This window comes from Ambystoma mexicanum, chromosome 1q (genome assembly GCF_040938575.1).
Source record: "Ambystoma mexicanum isolate Mex_15411 chromosome 1q, UKY_AmexF1_1, whole genome shotgun sequence".
NCBI classification, from domain to species: Eukaryota; Metazoa; Chordata; class Amphibia; order Caudata; family Ambystomatidae; genus Ambystoma; species Ambystoma mexicanum.
Window position 1 is genome coordinate 1,064,935,539 of NC_090922.1, and position 19,971 is coordinate 1,064,955,509.

Genomic DNA, 19,971 nt, shown 5'->3' on the forward strand with positions numbered 1-19,971 from the left:
GCAACACCAAATACCGCAAATTCTTACAATTGGAAATCTGAGACCAAGAACGATGGCTCCAACACGGACCACCAACCCAAGGCAATTTCAAATGTGGGAATTGCTGGATATGCCCCCACATGATTTTTTTTTATTGATTTCAACAACCAAAAAAGAACCAGACAGTGAACAACAGTTTTACATTTCAAGTATCATATGCAGTTTCACGATATGTCACTGCCTCCCTGTTAACCCCTCCCCTATCTGAAGCTTACCCCACATCACTGCCTTCCCCCACTCTGAGGAGACACCTTCCTCCACTTCCCCTGAAGAGCCATTGTCTTCTGAGCAAGTCTGGCAGGCCCAGACAACAACAGTAGCTACGAAGTGCCTCCACGCTATCAATGTCTCTGCTTCTTCATCTCCCCCTCTATTAACCGCTTCACTCCACACCACCGTTTCCGCATCCGACTATTTCTGAAGGTCGTGCCACCAGACTTCTACTTTTGGTCTGGTACATGCTTTCCAGCTCATGGCAATTCTATGCTTCGCAAGTATATAAGCCAGGTCTTTGAGTTTAATCACATATTTCAACTTAAGCGACCTGGTGAACCACCGCCTCGTGCATGCCCACAAAGATTCCACCTCCAGCCTAATCTCCTTTTCGGTCAAACGGTGGCTCACCTCCCTCCAGAATCTCCTTATTTCCGGGCATGCCCAGAACATGTGCACCAGTCCTGCATTCTCCTCCCCACATTTTGGGCATGTTGATGTTCCTGCATTCTTAAACCTTGCAATATTCTGGGGGGGGGGGTTCATATACGCTCTATGGGTAACATATAACCGATTGTTTTCAACCTCGCATTCCTGGACACTTTTTTTGTGGTATCCTTGTACCCACACCCACAACCCATCACTCGTAGGTTCCCCAGCTTCCTCTTCCCAATCCCATCTCAGCTGAGTCACCTCCTTTCCCACCCTTGTTTGTAGATTCGGGAGACCTCATGGCCTCCGTCTGACACATCATAAAAATGTTCTATGGCCACGTCGGGCTGACTCTCCAGCACTATTTCTGAGCAAGTGTCTTTTTTTTCTTCCGCATCAACCTAGTATAAGTGATGTACTGTCCCTGGTGTAGTCTGGTGTCTTCCACCAGTGTGTCCAACTCCACCACATTCCCATCCTGCCACACTCCTCCCAGTGTTGCTATACCAATCAGTTTTAGGCAGAATCATATGCAGTACCCTTAGGGACCACTGCACACAATTAAGACTACAAGTGGTAATACAATTTCACCTTTGGTACAAGCCTGTACTACACAGAGTGGTAGCAATGGCTGAGCAGCCAGACTTATCTCAAGAGCAAATGAGCAGTAGTAGAGATTACACAAAGGACTACAATTACTGTGACTCGAGCAAATACTGACTCAAGGTTTTTGGTTAAAAAATAGAAGTACATTTATTTTTAATCCATCTGTTCACAAAACACTTCACTTCTACTAAAATAAAACCACACTTCAAATATACTACACACAACCGATTCCCCTTGTGCAGAACAATTCAAGGTAAGTACTTTTGGATTTGACAGACCGGTGTTGTGAAACAAAGACGTTACCGGGAGTACATACATGATCACTTTTTGACAGCAATGACAGTTGGGTCTCACGAAAGATAAGCGTACCCGCGGGAAGAAATGTAACCAAAGTCAAAATACACTTAGCACATGAATTAACACAAGAGAATTGGGGATAAAAAATCATAGGCAATACTTTTGTCAAGGCAGATAGAATCAGAGGGCACCTTCTAACCAGTAGATACAAGTCAATAGGCCTGCGCCAGTGTCAAATGTAACAGGGGTCCTGTTGCCGAGGATCACATGGTTAGTACAGTTCAAGATTTGAGATTGCCAGGAGTTCTTAAATATTGTCACAAAGGGAGGCAAAAGTTATAAGAGGGAAGGAAGAAAAGGGCATGCCTTTGGTGAGGAAGAAGGGTTCACCCTAATTCCTCAGTCGGACACAGTACCTTATTCGTTGAAGAAAGCTGGTGCCACGGCAGTTGTTCCTGTTGGTTACTGCAGACTCACGGTTCCTGGAGCCTCAGTCGTGAGGACAAGGACGTCTGGAGCGATCAGCACTACCCAGGGATGAGGTCAGCAGCAGCGAAGCAACAGTGAATAAAAGGTGCGCTCGTTTAAAAGAGGAGAGGCCCTTCAGATGGCTCTCCGGACCACTACAGCTGTGTGCAGCGATTTTGACCAAGAAGAGGATCCTCTGGCTGTCGAATATGAGCTGGTTGATCCCACCAGGCTCAAGGGAAGAAGACTCCGGACTGGATCTTCTGTGGTTGAAGGGTAGCTAGCTCAGGACTGCAGCAGGGCTTCACCGGGACTCGGGAGTTGCAGCAGCGTCTTCTTCTTCTGCTTCTCTTTGGTTCTTGCAGTTCCAGTGGCGACTCTGACTTCCAGCCCAAAAGTCCTGCCTTTTATGCCAAAATCCCCCATTCACACAGCCTGGCCGTCAATCAATCAGCAGGGGGGTTGTCTGGCCCAGACAACCACCTCAGCCAATCGACACAAAGTGCGACTTGGGTCTCCAAGGAGACCCTGTGCAGGGGGTGACTAAACGCCTCCCTCACATTCATCCCACCTAGACACCCAGACGCCAAAGGAGGGCTTCTGAACAGAAGCCCGCCAAAGGTCGGCGAACAAAGAAGCAAACCTGTTTTGGCACGAAAAGTAAAACACAAGAAGGACTTTAACAAAAAGAAATGGCAACTAAACCCGACCGGAGCCAAAATAAAAAGTATTTGGTCAAGCGGGTTTATGTTTGAGGCTAATACAATAGCCTAAAACAGTACCACTTTTATATAGTATAATTGCGGTAGAAAAGTTAGGGTAGATACCACTGCCACCAGCCAAGTCTAAATGTTGAGAGCAAAACAAAGCTGAAAGAGGCACAGACAAAAAGGGGTAGGAATTAACCCTTTCCAATTCTCCATGTAAGATGGGGTGTACTGGGTCTGTAGTTTAAAGTGAATATATAAAGATAATGGCAACTTTACATGTTTCTGGGGGACAGAAGTCAGCACCAGAAAAATGGAGTCAGTGGGAAGTCTCAAAGACGACCCTGTGTCACTGCAATGAAGGTGCTGTGTAACGCACACAAAAAGTGGGGCTCATGGAGTGGTGTGGCCCCAGAGCTCAAGATCACACAAAAAGTAGAAATACACATGGCAAAACACATGTAAGAGTGGGAAAAAGGCTCACACTCTTACCAGGTGGAAAAAGATAAACCCCAGAAATCCAGCAAAGCTGCTGAGGGACTCGCTAAGTGAGGGAAATTAGCCATAAATAAGAATTCTCCCTAACACTCGGTTCCCAATGCTACCGGACTATCCTCCTCAGTTGCTCTTCCATTCAGTGCCGCTAGCGGCGTCTATGGGGAACACTAGTACGGGTTCTCCATGGCCGGGCAAGCCCATTGCCGTATCTTCCAACCCAAATCTAACATTCTTGTCCCTCCGCCTTGCTATGATTTTTGGCAGCCGTATCAATTCTTTCAGAAAAAACGGGACATATTCAGCCTTCAACAACCTTGGCTCCGATGTGGAGTCTTCCGATAACCACCTCGCCACATATTGTAGTTGGCCGGCCAGGTAATAAATCTCAAAATTGGGCAATTTAATGCCACCTTGATCATACGTGTTTTGCAATTTCCATAACGCTATTCTGTTCCTAGTGTTGCGCCATATGAACCCCCTACATATACCCTGGATTTTAGCAAAGAATCGTTTGGGTATCATATATGGTATATTCACAAAGTAGTGTAACAGCCTAGGCAGCGCCACCATTTTTTAGTAGTGCCACTCTCCCCATCATGGTCAATGGGAGCTTGGCCCAGAATCTCATGCTGTTTTCAACGTTGGCCACTGCCTTCTCTGTGTTTTGTTTGTGTTCGAACTCTACACTGTGATGTACATCAATCCCCAGGTATCTAAAGGTCCCGGTCTCCCATTGTATTTGTAATACCGGCAGGTCCTCTCATGGTATCCCTTTATATCTACTCAGGGGAAATATACATGATTTCTTGGGGTTCACTGTGATGCCAGACAGCACCACGTATCGCCCCATTAATTCCAGAATATTTTGTAGGTTCTCTTCGTGATATTTCAAGTACAATAGCATGTCATCGGCATACATTGATATCAAATGTTGTCCTCCCTTCATGCTGATCCCTACCTCTCCATATTGTTACCTCAAATATGTTGCTAGGGGTTCTAGCGCTAAAAAGAATACCATTGGGGACCATGGACATCCCTGTCTAGAACTCCTGCTGAGTTGCCATCGGTCCGAGATGGTCGTTCCCGTCCTAACTGGAGCCAGTGGTTTACTGTACAGCAATTGGACCCATCTCAAGTACGTGGGCCCAGCCCTGTATTCCTTCAGGACTGCCATCAGCCACGGCCATTTGACAGAGTCGAAGGCCTTCACTGCATCTAATGAAATTATTGAAACCTCTTGGGGGTCCCCTTCAGTTTGTTCTATCACATGATGGAGCCTTCTGAGATTGTCGGATATGCTTATGCGCGGAACATCCCTGATCTGATCAGGATTTATGAGTTTGATAACCGGCCTTAGTCTATTCGGCAGCACTGCTGTAAGTATTTTGCTATCTTGGTTGAGCATGGATGGCGATCTATAAGACCTGCAGTCCATGCATGATTTATTAGGCTTCAGAAGCGGGATGATAATTGCCTCCCTCAGACTCCGGCAGCGCTCCCTTATCGAACGCCTCGTTTAACATTGCTAGTAGTGGGGGAAGCAACTCTGTCTTGTACATTTTGTATGACTCACTAGGGAGTCCGTTCTGGAGCTTTACTAGTAGGTAAGAGCTTGATCATTGCTTCCAATTACTCTAACGTAATTGGGACCTCTAAGTACTCCCTCTCTGCTGCGTCCAGTTTGGGAAGGCCGATGTTGTTCAATGTTTCAATCACATCAATCTCTTCCCCCTCGTCAACATCCATATACAGTCGCTGGTAGAACTCCAAAAATCCTTTTCTCCCCTTCCTGGGTAACTAGTATTTGACCATCCATCCCCTGTACAGCTCTGATTATTTGTCTGGGTGTCTCATTCTTGTACAACCAAGCTAACAACCTGCCCGGTTTATCTCCCTCCGCGTGCTGTCTTTCAACGTATCTTTTATAGTTCAGGTTGCATAATTTCTCCAGGTACTCCTTGCAATCCTGCTGCAGTTGCCGTATGGTTACAGCCTCGTCTGGCGAATGCCCTCCCTTGCGCATTATTATCTCTAATTTCTTTTCTGCTTCGTGTAACTCATGCGTTATTCCAGCCTGTAGGCCTTTGGATTTAAATATTGCTGCCCCCCTCACCACCACCTTAAATGCCTCCAATTATGTGCCAGCCGATTCCACGCTCCCGGTATTGTTTTCAAAGTATTCCACTATTTCTTTCTTCAGGTCCTCTCTAAACCCTATGTCTCTCAAACCTTCAGCTCTAAGACTCTGTCAGGATCCGTGCCCTGGGCGGCGAGTACTGCCATGCCACAATCGATGGCGAGTGGTCTGAGAGGACTCTCGCTTTGTATTATGACTGCACTAGTTCCTCCGTCCGCTCCAGTGTCGCAAACTTGTAGTCTAACCGCGTGTGTAGGTTTTGTGGGGCTGAGTAGTGAGAATATTGCCTATCCTGTGGGTAGTGCATCCTCCATACATCCACTAGTTGAAAGACACTTAGTAGGGACTTCAGAGCTTTAGCTACTGGGGTGGGCTCCTCCATCTTCTTATCTGATCTGTGAACTTTGGGATCTAGTGTGCAATTAAAGTCCCTCCGATATATGGGCTGATCTTGCAGTATAGGGTTCTAAAGTAGCTGGTGGCATCTTGGTTCGGGGCATACGTGTTGATAATGCTGAGCCCTCTGTTTTCAACAAGTCTTTTTATTAGCACTATCCTCCCAACTTAAAGGGGACATGCGGTGATATCCAGGTAATCACCCCTCTGGCATACGCCAAATATGTTGCTCCTATGGTGGTCCCTCTCCATTTCCTCCCCACCACTTCCTGTTTCTTGTAATGGAGCAATATCGATTCTTTACATCATGGCCTTATTCCTCTTCAAATAACTATTGAGCGTCCTGACATTCCAGGTCGCTATCTTGAGGTCCCCCTTCTTATCCATACCCTGTTCCGCCCCTGTCCTGCCTTGTCTACCCCTCCATGCGCAGTGATTTATAGGTGTATGCTCACCCCCCTTTTCTTAACACCCCTTCAATTTCCCCAACTCCCATTCCACCCCTACCTTCCTAACACCCCAAACTCCCCCCACCCAACCCTACCACCCCCCCCACTAACTGTTGCCCAGCTCCATCCCAGGATCTTGGGTTACCCTGCATCTAGCCCTTTTCTCAGTGTCACCAATACTCGGAGCGGTATCCCCCTGCTGAGTACTATCAGTATCCCAACTAATCTACCTCTAGTCGCAATGTCATTTTACATACTGTACTTATCTCTTGTATCATATCCTTGTCCAACATTGCAGCACTAAGAAAGTACTAGTTCACTTCTCCGTCTGGTCATCCGCTTCTGACGGGCAGTTTCTCGCGTCCAGCCATGCAGTCACATCCTCTGGTGATTGGAAGAAGTGCCTTGTTCTTATGGAACACTTTAATCTTAGCCGGGTACAGCAACATATCTGAGCCCGCATCGCACAACCTCCTCTTCACCGCCACATAATTCAAGCGCTGCCTCTGCACCAAGAAAGTGTAGTCTGGGTACGCGGTAATGGTCGCAGATGCCCTGCTTATCGTCCCTCCTTTGTGGAAATGCTCCAAGACCACCTCCCTGTCCTTGTAGTTCAAGATCTTAGCGATGATAGGCCACGGGGGAGATGGGGGCCCGTTTGCAGCTTCCTGACGAAGGCTCTGTGTGCCCTTTCCACTGCGTACCCCTAGCTGAGTGCTCCTCTCGATCTCTTACAGTAGCATATTCTCAATGTAGTTTCGTCAAGTCTGATCCCCCTTTGCCTTCCGGAAGCCCCACAATACGTATGTTATTTCTGTGCGCACGCCCTTCCGCTTCTTCAGCTCTGTTCTCAAGATTGTGCACCTGATGTTGCAACACGTGGACCTCCTTAGCGTTAGTCGAGCATGTGCTTGTGTTGGCTTTCACTTCCTTTTCAGGCTTCCTGTGCTCTCGAACATATTGTCGCAATAGTCACATCCACCCTCACTGTGTCGATCTTGAATTCAAGCGAGGTCCTCGATTCCGAGATAGCAGTTTCAATCTTGCTTTCCCAAGATACTTTTAATTTGGCAATGGCATCCAGTATCTGTTGGTCGTTGCGCCTCGTGCCCTCTACTTCCTGCGTGCTCTGCCCTTTCACTTTGGCTCCCTGTGATGACTTGGCAAACCCCTCTATGGTGGACTGTTTCTCTTTAACTTTGGGCAGCTTAGATGCCATCTTTATGTGTACAGGTGGATGTGTCAGATGCTGCCTTGTGGTGGGACCCGCCCTTGTGTTTTGGGGTCTCTGACCTGGTCCCGGCAGCTCCTTCGTTGCTTTGGTGCTATCTTCGTGGTCAGTGTTGTTGGGGCCCCAAGCAATGTCATCTAGCTCTGCATTCGTGGTGTTGGAGTTGCTTCCCTCCTTATCGCGCTTTCTTCCTCAGGCACCATGTCTGGCATCCGCTTCTCCCACTTCTGTGGCTTGTGTGATGAGGGGGGGCACCTGCTGTTGCCCTTCTTGTGATCCGGCAGGGGCACTTTATTGCAGCGACTCTCCTACTATTACCGCACTTCCTTGGGACGTGTGGCAATGGCATCCACCCAAGCAGCGGCAATTGGCTCCTCTTAGTCTTGAGGCTTAGTTATGCTGTGCATGATGGCCGTCCCTTCTGTGCCGGCTCCCCCCTTGTGCCAGGGTCTATTCGGCAGTGTGCGCCGTTGCCTGGGGAGGCAGAGTGGTCCGCCTGTTTTCCTTGCTCACTCCAATGGCCTGCGCCACCCCATGTGTTCATAAGTAGGTGCCTGTGCTGGGGCTGAAATTATGGGATCCCTCTGAGGTTCGTGGTGGCTCTCTCCGGCCTCTATTCTGTGGGAGGTCAATTGCCTCTGTCAAGACCTCCAAAGGTTGGTTTCGTAACGGGTCTGGGCACCATTTCAGGATCAGCAGGAGCTTCTTAGGAAACACATCCTATCCCATGGCCTTGTAGCCACGCCGCCCCCACATGATTAATGCGAAAAGAGATATTCTTACACCAAATGGAACAAAAACCAAGATCAAACACATTAATTGCAACAGTAATCATGTGGTGTATGGCATAGAGTGCATTTGCCACAAAATATATATTGGCAGTACAATTAGAAGAATTAAAGTTAGGATAGGTGAACACCATAGAGCAATGATGAATAAAGACATCGGATCACCAATTGCAACCCATTTTGAAGAACATCATCTTGCAACAGACCTGGCACGAATCAAATGTTTTGGGATAGAAAAACTATCCCACCAAGAGCAGACTCAAAGCTTTTTGGATATGTACTATGGACGCCACATATACTGGGCTGAACATTGACCAGGAAATGCATCATTTTCTGGGACATGTATATATTTTTAACTGAATATTATAATCGATTTATAATGTATATGTGTTCTAAAAACAAGTATGTGAAAATGTAACTGATTTTTCCAAGTTTAGATTAAATTGAGTTTTCATCACTTTGCAACAAAAGGTTCAGCCAATACGGTTCAAAAAGCGGCAATATACAGGGTGATACGGTCTCCTTTCTGTAATCATTTATGCAACTCTAATCTGAAATCAATGAGATATACACACATTTAGGGCATTTGTAAACATGTTAATATTTAGATAACAGCTCATTATTAATTACAATTTAATCAGAAATGTAACATGAGCAAGTAGAGATAATTATAACAATTATTCTCGTAGCGAATACAATATCGATTCCCTTCTTCTAAACATCATTCTGTCAACCAAAAATGAGGTCGCAATTCAATATGGAGAGCGCAACGACGACCACTGACGTCATTACATTATGTGCACGATACAGCATTTGTTCAACATAAAGGAGGTACGCCTCCGATATGCAGAATTGTCGGCAATCTCACCGCTCTGCAAGATGTAACCAAGACAGACGGAATAATACATCATGTAAGCGACCCACTACCCAAGTCATACAACTGCAGTGTTTGTAGACATAAAATGGCTCTCCCACCCCCCGTGTATTTGATCTGGGTCGTGCACGGTTTCTGTACAGATTTGAGCGCAACTCACTCATTTAGGGAATTCAGATGGGAACAAGTTACAAGCCCTTATTTCGAGGGACTAACTAAAACGGATGCTTAACAGATAACACAAACGAATAACTGTCAAAGTAGATTTTTATCCTCATCAATCTAAATAAAATAAAATGAAAAGCACGGGCAGAGTTTAACAACAGTTGGTATAGTAAAGCTCCCCAAAAAATCTAGTGCAGAATAGTGCACTTTCTCATTCATGTGCCCAACACTTTTTTTTTTCGGATTAGTGCCACAACAGGCTGAGTGACAGACTGATCCGTACTCTAAAACGTACAAATAATAAGAGAAAGAAACTGGAGTGTTTGTAAGTATACATGTCTTTTGAGCTGGCTCTGAATCAGGAAAATTAGAAACGTGACCCTAATCCGTGTTTCATTCGCATTTTTTGTTATCTTTTTGAGCACGAACCACATCATTTGAGGACGTGAAAATGCACAAGTGCTAAAAAAGAGCACCCATATAGAATGCAATCAGGAAGCACTACTAGCCACCAAAACCCCTGATTAACCGTCGTAACTATTTATTTGCATTTATAAAGCGCACAAACGGGGCATCATGGCGCGGTTATAGAGTGCTTATCTTAACATATGTAACACATCAGTGGTGACAAAGCATGGAATAAAACGGATGTAGAACGCAAGATACAGAAGGAGAACATACTTTTTGCTGTTGGTGGGTTACAGAGAAACAGCATGTACAGGCAGGTTAGTAGATACATTTAGCAGAACAGTAGGGGTTTTAGTGTTTTGCAGAAGGTGGAGTAGGATCTTTCATTTCTTAGTGTGGTGCGCAGGGCATTCCAGTTTTTGGGGGTGAGGTGCTGAAAACTGGACCCCCCTGCTTTTAATCTTTTGAACATGGGAACATAAATCTGATTGGAAAGGTGGGTTCTCGTAGGTCTGTTAGAGGAGTTGATTGTGATTTTTTTCCAGATAAGTAGGGTGGGGCGTCTAATGAGAGGCATCTGTGAGTGGTGGCCCTGGATTTGAATAGTATGTGTTCCTTAACCGGTAGCCAGTGGGCATCTTTCCTAGCTTGAGAGAGCTGTTCCCTTTTGGGAATGCTCAGTACTGCCCTGAGGGCATTGATTTGGGTAATTTGGAGTTTGTTCAAGTTTTTTGCAGAGGTGCCCAAGAATAGGGCATTGCAGTAGTCCAGCTTTGTACCTACTGTGGCTCTGGCGATTGGAGAGTTAGTTTTTGGTGGAGAGAAATGGCTTAACTGCATTGATAATTTTAGTGGTGAGTGCGGCTGAGGAGGCTATGGCGTTAACCTGGCGAGTTATGGATAGTGAAGAGTCAATATGGACACCTAAAGTTTTAACAGTCGAGGAGACTGTAATGGTGGAGTTGGCAATGTTGAAGGTTATGTATTGAGGTGGGAGCTTGTTGAGTTTTGCTGGTACCTACTAGGAGGATCTCCGTTTTATCCCTGTTTGAGTGTTTTCTACTATAACGTATTGACCAGAGTAAGCGCAAGAACTCGCAGGGTCCACAGGTTTTCTCATGTCTTCTAAAACCCCATGGTAACTGTGTACGTACAGCAGAACTTGTTAAGTCAAATTAATCTTCCTTAAAAAAATCCACTTCCATCAAAAATAGTGGTTGATCCCTCTTCTTAGCTGATGGTTCCAGAGACCCATTTACCTTCATTAGCCTTCACTCTTAGGAAGATTAAACTGAAATCTTGTATTGTAATTTTTCTAAATGTTATTGATGAATTACTGTACTGTATTCTACATTTACTTTCATGCATTGTTATTCGGTGGCAACAGTGAAGCTTTTGTGATCCGCACTCTTCCCACCCCACGGATGTGTAAAAATCTCATTTCCATAGGATGCAATGGTAAAATTGCACCTTCGACTGAATCCTGTGGTTAGGTTTCCATGGCCTTACCAATGTTGGGATGGCAATAAATCTAGCCCTCCCCCCCCCTCTGCGCTTCCAAATATGGCGAACACCATATGAGGTAACATTGCTCCCCCTTGTATGTTATCTGCGTTATCGGGCCACACATAGAGGCCCTGCAGCGCTTAGAAGTAGATGCATGGCACTAGGAACACTCATATACCCTTCAACTCCATTTTGGATTAGGCCCAGAAGGGATAAGTTGCAGAATTGCGCTTTTCACGGTGCCAGTTCACAAGACCCAATTTCTGTATAAACACACTGCCTTCACAAGAGCTCTGTTCCCACGGAAGTCCACTTCCCCCTTGTCCCTTCTGTGCTGCAAATATTTAGTATCTTTCACCGGAATGCACCTAGCAAGAGCGTGAGACAACACCAGGCTCTGCGCTGTGTCCATTCATCTCCACTAAACTTTCATTAGGTCTCTAATTCCCACCCATCCAGCTCGGAGCCAGCCGCACGCGACAGACTCGACCCCCACACCTTTGCATTCCTCAATAAGCACACAGCCCTGCAGGTCCCAACCCCCATTAACTGTCCACTGAAGATCTAAGCATGCGCTGCTGTATTTCCTCCCAGCAACAACACGCATCCCTTGTAACACGAGGTATCGGGGGTATAAATTAAAGATCAAACCCCAGGGTGGAGCCCTTGAGTGCGGGAACTGCAGTACCAATAAAACCCTGAATTTGTGGGTCAGCATGACTGTATTTTATCCTCCCTTCTCCCTGGCACCATTTCCCGTGCCGCCCAGGTGCCCACCACAATGAATTAATGTTAAGGCTTAGCATGTTTAGTTGGGATAGAAACAATGCCTTAATATGCGACCCGACGTTCACCGCAAGGATGAGCCCAGCTGACCCACGTGGATCCAGATAGACGGGAAAGAACCAACCAATTGCTGCCTGGCATCCCCTATGGAGCAGGCTGATGTATAGGGTGCCTACAATCAGTGGCAAACATTGTGTACCCTACGTATGACACGTTTGGGGTGTTTAAGCCCATGTTTGTATCTGTAAGAATCAAAGCGCTTTGGAGCCTTTGCTGATATTTGTATTCTGTACAATTAAACCTTGTTATCCTTGCAACGCTATCTCCTGGCCTTTTTTCCTAGCGGGTTGTCTTTATTCTGGATTGTGCGTAAAAGGGGACTTGCCTTCACCACAATCTATCAGGACTGCAAACTGTTTCTGAGCTAAGGGTGCAAGAGCTTGGAAATCCTAGTTTTTTCAGGGACAATTGCTTGCATGTTGGGGCAAAGCCATCAGTGTTTTACAGAGGCAGACGGTCATTGGTATTTTTGTTGTTGTTGTCTATACTAAATATATACAGAACTGTTCAACTAATGGCCTTGTATGTATGTATTTTTCTGCACCAGTATTGCATGTTTATTCCTGTGTCGATAACTGTATATTTGCTCTAATTTCTTGCCTCCAGCGTGCACTCCGGTTGCACTTTATCAATGACTTGACTTATGTATAATTACTTTTTTTTTTCTTCACTGCCATGAACAATTTATTTGCAAATAAAATTGATTTTTGCTAGTTTAAGATCCACATACGGCCAACTGGCAATATGAAACAAATATAAAATTCATGGGCCTAGTTGGTGCCTTTTTATAAGTGGCATTTCCGCTTTGATTTTGCTCTTTAGTGATGCAGCGTGACTATGGCCATGGAGCCTATGGAGGCCAGAATCAGTCTGCTTCTTATGGAATGGAAAGTAACGACCGGTAAGTATATTTCATTCTCCTGCTTGAGTATTTAAGACGCAGACAGTAAGGCTGCAGTTAAGTCTCCTATCTTAATTCATGGTCGTGTTGCATTCATTTGCTTTGTGAAGAAATCCTTTTACATTTATTAAGTTGTATTATTTTAGGGTGTATAAATCGAAAACTGTCTTTTGCAGTATTGCCATATTGCATTGTTTTTCTAGTGCTATGCCATAAGCAAACGGTTAGTGTCTACCATTATTGAGATTTGCGTATATGCTGACTTTTGCAGATACTGTTTAGTGTCTGTTTTCCACATATGGATGAGTTTTAAAGGGAACCTACATGTTTTCTTAATATCAGTTAAAGTACCTTCATGTAAGATTCGACAAAGTTTTTAGATGACAGCGTGTTCTGTCATAGTCGTGGAGACAGGGGGTGAAGTACAAAGTGCCCTCTTTTATTCCTAGATGGCCGCTGCCCCGTGAAGGTGCACACTCCCGAGCTCTGTCCGGGCTGGAAAGAATAAGGAGGGTTAGGCACAACTAACGCAACAGAAAACGCACCCTCCCGCCCCAGAGATGCTCAGGGTAGGAGCAGAAATCATCTGAAATCTGAATAATTTGTCGCTGCAGCATACCCCTATCGGGAATAAAGCAGAAAGAAGCTAAGCGACCCTGCCAATGGAGCGGGGGAAACAGGACGTCTACGCGCCTCTGACAGCAGACCGTACCCGGACACCTTTGCGACTGCAGGGGAGCTGCACATAAAGTTGGTGATCCACAGTGATCTAGCAGCGCTCCAGACACTGATACGGCCGGGACAAGCAGCAAGGAGCAGCCCGAGGCGGAGGAGTGGAAGAGCAGCACGCTGTGGCTGACCCCTCCCCCCCCCCCCCTGGTGAAGAGACCAGTGAGGAAGCGGCATTGAGCTCCAACACACACGCCAAATAAGTTGGAGGAAGTGCCGGGAGCGGGGCAACGGAAAAGTGGGAGGATGGGTTTGGCGGCATAAACGCCAGGTCGGGGAGCGGAGAGACATTCATCATGGGACGGGACGGCTGGAGCAGAGGTGCCGGGTGGTCATAGTGGCACAGAACATAGCGAAGGGTGAAGGCATACGGACGCGGGGACAAGTTTAATGGCCCACAAGAAGTCTCCCCTTTAAAAGATCAGCAATGCGGAAGCAAGCGGGAAGTAGGCGCAGAAGAGCACAGAAGGCATGGGGCTATGGATAAGGACACGCAGGATCAGCAAGACCGCAGTCAGAGCGGGCAAAATGCAGTACATTACTTGCAAAACGCGGTGGTGAAATCCAGCTTGCAATAATCCCAAACTGAGCCGCCCAGCGCAAAACGGCACCCCGAACCTGGACTGAAAAGGGTCAAGGAGCAAGTGCACATAAAAGGGGGGAGGGGAGACTTTAAGCAGAGCAGACTGACAGGGTGTCACATCCCCCACCTCGGCCAACGTGTGGGAGAATGAATGCATAGACTGCACGAGAGACGTGCCACGAGCTAAGCCAGGCAATGGCATGCCTGGATAGCACACAATACTAATCAGCAGAGAGAGCTGCCCTCATAAACAGAAAGAGTACCTTCCAGAGGAGAAGCAATCTTCCCCCAATACGGCAGTAGGAATAAGCTCCCCCCACCCACTCAGTAGCAACCAGAGGAAGGCAGACTGGAGTCATTCATCGCTTGAAGTAAGTGTGGTGACACAAGTACACAGCACTAGAGATACAAACCAAGTGCATATAAAAGGGGAGTGGAGGGAAGACTTGGTGAGAAAGAAAAGGCGACCTAGAGGCTCTGAAAAAAAGGCATTGCAGCGGTAGAGAAGCACCTGCCATAAGCGGGAGCATCCAAACCAGGGGAGTACAGCCCCCCCATGACACCAGGACACGAAGTGAGGGGTAAAACACCAGATAAGGACCACCCACAGAAGAAAAGGTCGAGGAGTAGAATGCTTTTGAGGCCGTGAGCAAGTGGTCAAAAGCGCTGGAGCAGCTCGGGCCTAGCGAAAAGAAGGGCGTAAAACTAGTTGGCAAATGTTCTGAAAAGGGGGTGGAAGTGGCAGGGCACTGAGCTTACATCACAGGTATAATTGGCAGACCGCAAGTGGGAGGCAAATGAACTGTAACCCCACCCTCCCCATCCCCTGAAAAATCATTGGACAAAAGTACATGTGGGAATCACCCAGCGAGTCCCCCCGATGCCAGGGGCTAAGCTTAGAAACACCCCAACAAGTGCGAAAGGATCATCGAAACTGCAAGAGGGGCAGTTGGAAAGGTGCTGGACTTAGAAATAGGTGGACCCTACGTCAACGAAACCACCACCTCGGTAGGGGGAGAAGGGAGAGAAACCAGAGACACCAACCACGATGGCACTTGACAAGGATGAGCTGCTGAACTGTTTAAAGGGAATGGACCAAATTGGGAAAATGACAGGAGCTGAAGTCAGCACTCCAGGAGGTCAGAAGAGAGACTAATGAGCTGGGCGAGAGTGGATGTGGTAGAGAATGGCCTGTCAAACATGTCGGAAGAGGCGAAACAGAGTGACATCCTGTTAGAACAGGTAGCCAGGGCAACAAATAATCTGCAAATCCAGGCAGAAGACCTTGAAAACAGATCCCGGAGGTCCAATATTAGGGTCAAGGGCCTGGCCGAATCAGTTATGGATAACAACCTAAAAGACGTCCTGCAGCAGTGCTTGAGCAGCCTATTCAATGGTATCCAACCTGAAGGAGTGCTGATAGACAGAATATACAGACTTGGCCCCAAGAGGAGAGAACACGAGGTGAGGCCTCAAGATGTGCTAGTAGCCCTGACTTTGTAAACCCTGAAGGAGGAAATTCTGAGGGCGGCAAACGGAACTGACGGTCAACGGAAGCCATATCAAGTTATATCAGGACCTAGCACTATCAACACTACACAAGAGAAGACTAATGCAACCGGTCACAAAGGCCCTAATAGCTAAACACATAGCTTACAAATGGACAGTCCCAACCGCGTCAAATCAACATGTGTGAAGAGGGACTGTTGTTGTTACAAATGGAAGGGGGCCAAAATCAAGAGGAACACAACCCAAAACAGGGCACTTCAAAAGAAGCGGACAGACCGTGCGAATGGATGATGGACAAGAGTATTGGAAGGGAAGCAAAACTGACCAGTCCCCATAATAAAGGATTGGGTATAAGACAGTAAAGTCAAGGAGTTAGTGTTAAAATATTGCCTGGAGGGAGGAGAAAGGCCTCAAAACAAGAAGCAAAGCTAAAGTAGCCTGGAAGGAGGGTGACACATCTTGGAACCCAACTCAAGGTATGGAATTATCCTGGTGTAGGGAAATCCCAGGAAGGTACACAGTCCAACACCCTGGGGAGCTACCAGGGGGTGTTCAGGAGAGCCCTGGCCACTGTGGGACAAAGGGAAATGGGGAAAGTTGGGGAGATGGTGGGGGCATGAGGGGGGAAAGGAGCAAGGGAAGGGAAGGGAAGGGGAGGGGGGAGGGTTTGGGTATGGTTCAGAATCCGGGTGGTAATGGAAGGGTTTAGAGCTTGGAAGGTCGGGAAACGGGAAAGGAGTAGTGACCTAAGCCGAATCGAAACGCCTCTCCATCTTGGGCAGACTGGTCGAATTGCAGGCATCAATAGGGATCCTGCAGGAGATGCATCTCCACCCTAAGGACGAACGGAGGATGCGCACAAGGCTTTTCCCCAACCAATTTTATGCATCAAGTGGGGGGAAAAAGACAAGAGGGGTGGCAATATTGCTAAGCGGCCTGGCTTTTAAGAAGCAACACATACACAGACACAGAAGGTAGATTCCTGGTGCTCAAGGGTACAATAAAAGATCAAATCTACACGATAATTGCACTTTATGTCCCCAACGAGAAACAGGATACCTACATAAGGGAGATATTGCAGAAGTTGGGAGGATGGTGCGTAGGACAGGTGGTGATAGGTATGGATTTTTAATGTGTGATAGACCTGACATTGGATCAAACACTCCAGGCCTCCACAGTGGATGCGAAGAACAGGCAGGCACTGGGAAAATTCTTTAGGGACCTGGGGGTAATTGAAACATGGGCATTTTTTCAGGAAGAAAATGGGGAATATATGCATTATTCGGCGGTGCACAAGGGCTACTCTAGAATCAACATGATCTTAGTGTCAGTGATCCCCCAAGGGACAAAAGTAGAAATTGGGGTGAAATACCACGTGCCGGTGATCATACAAATAGAATCATTGGAGATTGAGGGAAATATTACAGGACATTCCACTTAGAGCACATATCGAGGGAACAATAAACAATTGCTTTAAAGATAATTATAATGGGGAGACAGACTGGAGGACAGTGTGGGATGCGGGGAAGGCGGTGGTCCAGGGAGAATTTTTTTAACTTTTCTTTATTGGCATGGTGAGAGAACAGACAATCAACACACTATACAGCAAGCAAGAGTGACAGATATATACATAGTAGTGCAATACATGGGAATGTTAGGTAGATACCAGTGGGGCTATTGCCCAGCTCCAAGCGGCACAGCAGTGGATTAGATTACATCACCAGGAGGAGGGGAGGACAATAGTTCTAGGTCGTCTTTGTTATTTAAATATGTACAAAATTCTGTCCACACATTCCTGGGGCGGGAGGCCAGCGGGAGGGTATTGATGTAGTCCTCTTCGCATGATTGAGTCCAGGTGAAGGCCCTCATCCACATCTCAAACGAGGGGGGGGATCGGCGCTTCCAACATCGTAATATGTATTTTTTGGCTATTATGGTGGCAACATTGAAAAACCTAGACCTTTTCCTCAACTCCGGGCTATCCCACAGGCCGAACAGTACAGCTAGCGGTTCTGCAGGGATACGGGACGCTGTGATGTCTGAGAGAGCTTCAATTGCAGCCTTCCAGTATGGGCCCAGCGCGTCACAAGACCAGAACATATAAGTATGATCTGCAGCAGGAGAACCACACTTAGGGCAGGTGCGGGCCTGAGTGTGTGCAAACCTGTCTAGTCTTTGAGGTGTGTAATATAGTCTGTTAAGGTGCTTGTATTGCATGCAACTATGCCTGGCATTCAGAGAGGTGGTCCGAGTGTGCGTGCACATTTTCCCCCACGTTGTGTCCGTGATGGGGAGGCCCAGCTCCTCACTCCATGTATCTTGCGCCCTGATTGGCACGTATGTGGGGTCGGCCATTAACCGTTTGTACAGCACGGACACTATCCCCCTAGCACCAGCCGAGTTGGATATATACTGGATCTCAGGTGAGTCTGGAGGCTCATCTGGGTATAAGGGCCACCAGGCGCGGAACGCCGCCATCAGCCTGTAGTATTGTAGCATTTCCAATGCAGTACCTAGGTGTCCGGGGCGCCACGTCTGTGGAGTGATAAACTTCCCGTCAGGGTAAAAGTCGGTCAGGGCCCGATAGCCTAGATCATGCCAGTGTTTCATCAAAAGCTTATGTGTAGGGCTGAGGCCCGGGAACTGCCAGATGGGCAGCCATTTGTAGTACGGGTGGTGGTCAGGTTGTATCTGCAAGATATATTTCCAGGCCCTAACAGTGGCCGCTACGGGGTCTGCCGGGGCGTCGGCGTGATATGTGTGATGGAGGATGAGGGAGAGGGTGTTCCTTGGTCGCTAGTTTCTCGAGCTTCACATGCGGGGGGGAGGTCGGAGAACATGTACCAGTATGTGGCGTGTTGGGCCTGTGCAGCTGTCCGATATTTGGCAAAATCGGGGGCGGTGAAACCACTGTTACCATAGGGAAGAGTCATGTGTTGCCATTTCTTACGAACCGACCCGAGTGCCACAGAAATTGGGCACACGCAGCGTGTAGGTTCCTGAAATATCTCTTTCCGGGCCAGATCGGCAGATTTGTGAAGACGTAGAGGAATTTAGGGACCATAATCATTTTGATTAGAGATAGTCTACCCAACAAAGGGAGTGGGAGATTGCGCCATTTCAACATTTGAGCCTCAGCAAGCTGCGCCACAGCAGCATAGTTGTCAGCCAACAGTGAATATTTAGTGAGGGACATCTACACTCCAAGGTACCTGTTGCCTCCCGGTAACCATCGAAGGGGGAATTCGCAGGACGGTTGTGTAGTGGACGGGGTGAGCGGGAAGATTTCGGATTTGGAATGATTTATGGTGAAGCCCGAGAAAGTGCCAATTTTGGTTGTCTCTCAATATCGGATCTAGGTGGGCAGCCGGGTCTCTAATATATAGGAGCACGTCGTCAGCGTATAGAGAAATGATCTCAGGAGTATCACGGAGACGTATACCTTTGCGCGTATGTTTGTCCCTTACGTTATCAGCCATGTGCTCTAAGGCGAGCGCAAAGAGTATCGGAGAAAACGGGCAGCCCTGGCAGGTACCTCTGTGGAGAGCAAAGGGGGCTGAGGCCCTGGAGTTGACCAGGACTCTGGCTGCGGGGCTTGTGTAGAGGAGTTTGATGTACGACCTCATGCGTGGGCCAATTCCCATTTTGTGGAGCACCGCCCACATGTATTGCCAGGACACCATATCAAATGCCTTCTGGGCATCGAGGGTGACCGCCACAGCCTGTGCGTTGGGGTCAATTCTAGCCAGAACATTGAACAGGCGACGGATATTTAGGGCGGTGGATCTGTCGGGCACGAAGCCACTCTGGTCGGGGTGGACTAGGTGGGGCATAATGGGGAGAAACCTATTGGGAATGATCTTGGCAAATATTTTTGTGTCAGTATTGATCGGAGAAAGGGGCCTGTAAGACCCACATTCGTCCAATGGTTTGCCTGGCTTGGGTAATACAGTTATAAGCGCCTTACGCATGGATGGGGGTAGGATGTTTGACTCTAGGGATTTGTTCCACACCTCCAGGAGTCTGGGTGCCAGAATGGCTACATGCTCCCGATAAAACTCCGAGGTGAGGCCGTCGGGGCCTGGTGCTTTGCCCCTGGGGCAGTTCGAGATGACCGTGGTTATTTCATCGAGGGTGATAGGGGCCTCAAGGAGGTCGCTGGTCGCGCGGGAGAGGAGGGTCATGGGGA

General features: G+C 47.5%; 1 protein-coding gene across 4 annotated transcripts in view; it reads left to right on the forward strand.

Moving 5' to 3' along the window:
• LOC138541496 (DBIRD complex subunit ZNF326-like) overlaps positions 1 to 19,971 on the forward strand; it is a 1,377,506-nt gene that overhangs the window by 71,432 nt on the left and 1,286,103 nt on the right. For all 4 annotated transcript variants that reach the window (XM_069641765.1, XM_069641762.1, XM_069641763.1 and 1 more), the window contains one exon: positions 12,883 to 12,961. The gene's annotated coding sequence lies outside the window, so the exon portion shown is untranslated. The remainder of the gene's footprint in view (positions 1 to 12,882; positions 12,962 to 19,971) is intronic.